Raw genomic sequence first — 1,989 nt, forward strand, 5'->3', positions numbered from 1 at the left:
TCTGTTTGTTACATACCTGACTGGGCTTGTTAGTGCCCCCCCCCCCCCCCCACACACACACACACACACACACATACACACACACACACAAACACTTTTTTTTATCTTTTTTTTTTTTGTTGGCCTGATACCCACTGCCACACTCTCACTTTCTGTAGGATCAAATCCTCCCTCTGATCCAAAGCACAGGTTCAGTAAACTCTGACAGCTTTGCTATTTAAGATCAGGATCGGCCCCCACTCCAAATTGTAGCAGCATTTGAAGGAGCATATTACTCTCCAGATACCTCATTAATCTCCATCACGGGTGCCAGCACTGACACAGCTGACAGCGGGGACAATGCCACCTGCTCTTCTCCCCCTTCTGCAGATAATGCATGTTTTACAGTAGCCCAGATGTCTACACTCAATAAAACATTTGACAAAACCAGTCTGTGTGTGTTTTGGGATGTCTGTATTGAGTGGGAAGCTGCATGGGGATGGTGATAGCGGTCCTGCCGACCACTGATTAGAGAATTAAAAGACACAGCTGACATTGACTGTAGCAGAGAGGGGACAATTATAATTAAATCTGTTAAGTGATGCTGATTTTAGAAGGGCACATGCAGGATGCAGGTGTTTCGGCCAAAAGAGCTGGTCAGTTTAAATGATTATTTGTAAAGTGATTGAGTTAACCTTTCATTTATAATTTCATTTATGACTGATGAATAAGTGTTGTCTCTTTCACCATCCCTACAGTGGCCTGCTACAATCCTCAAATATTGACAAAAATAGCGTCTTTGTTATGTTTACAGTTTCTCTCTCCTGTCTGAACAATAAAGGCAAATACACACCTACCAATAAATAAAAGAAATATTCATTCAAACCATATTTTCGCTAAAAAAAAAGTCCATTTTTTTATGATATTCTGTATAGTATGAAAATAGAGGTTGACACAATCCACAGCCAGAAAATGATTCCTGTTGTCTGAAGTAGTGTTTTTCTCGCCCCTATACTTTGTGTGTAAGTGTTTGTGAAGCGTTTATGCTGATGGAATTGTATGGCTGCAGCCGCAGCGCTCCAGAGTAAGATTGTATTCTCCGTGGGAGTCCGAACAAAGAGCTGTAGATCAGCAGTGTTTTGGTGAATATCTTGTAACCATTAAGACTGCAGAGAACAAAATGGCCTTTTGATGGGAACAAAAAGATTGAATAAAAATGGTCATTTTACAGAGATAGTATTGCATATCCAAGTTTTGGAAAGGAGCCGAGCCTGTGCTAGTACTACAAAGCACAGTGTTTGTCATGGAAATAAGGTGGATTATAGTCTTTAAGGTTTGAGATCAGTGGCAAAATATAGGATAGTGTTTATTGTGGTTAGATGGAACGAAAGACGGATGACAACGTGTATAAAATGACATTAAGCTCAGTGGCTTTAGCATTAACCACTGATTTTAATCACTTAGAGATATTTCATGCAGCAGACCAACAAAGTTGCTGCTACCAACACTTACAGCTCTCATATACTGTCTTCTGTACAACAACAGGCTGTTTTTGGCTCACTGTTTTCTAAGTGAAACCATACAGATCCTCTGGAGAGCACAATAGGGGCTTGAGACAAAACTGTTTTTGCATTCCTCTCGGGGTGGTGGTGGTGTTGGCCAACCTAAACCTCACATAGAAGATTATTCATCTGCTGTAGTTTTGAGGCTCGGGATTGACGAGTTGTTCCCAGCGGTCTGGGTCGTGGAGTATTTTGTTTTTCATAAAGCGACAATAAATCTTCTCAGAGCGAGTAATAAAGCTATTTAGAATCATGCAGATGTTGTATAGGAACAAAACACCAGTGTAAAGTTGTTCTGTAAGAAGGTCCCCAACGGGATGATTCTGGGTTGGATACTAAGAATTTTGCTGTCCCAGAGGCAAGAATTATAAACTCACTGGGTGTCTTTTCTATCCCATGAAATGCATTTTAAAGGATCAATGCAAACATAAGCACCAGGTAATCTGTA

This window comes from Epinephelus moara, chromosome 7, assembly GCF_006386435.1.
Source record: "Epinephelus moara isolate mb chromosome 7, YSFRI_EMoa_1.0, whole genome shotgun sequence".
Lineage (NCBI taxonomy): Eukaryota > Metazoa > Chordata > Actinopteri > Perciformes > Serranidae > Epinephelus > Epinephelus moara.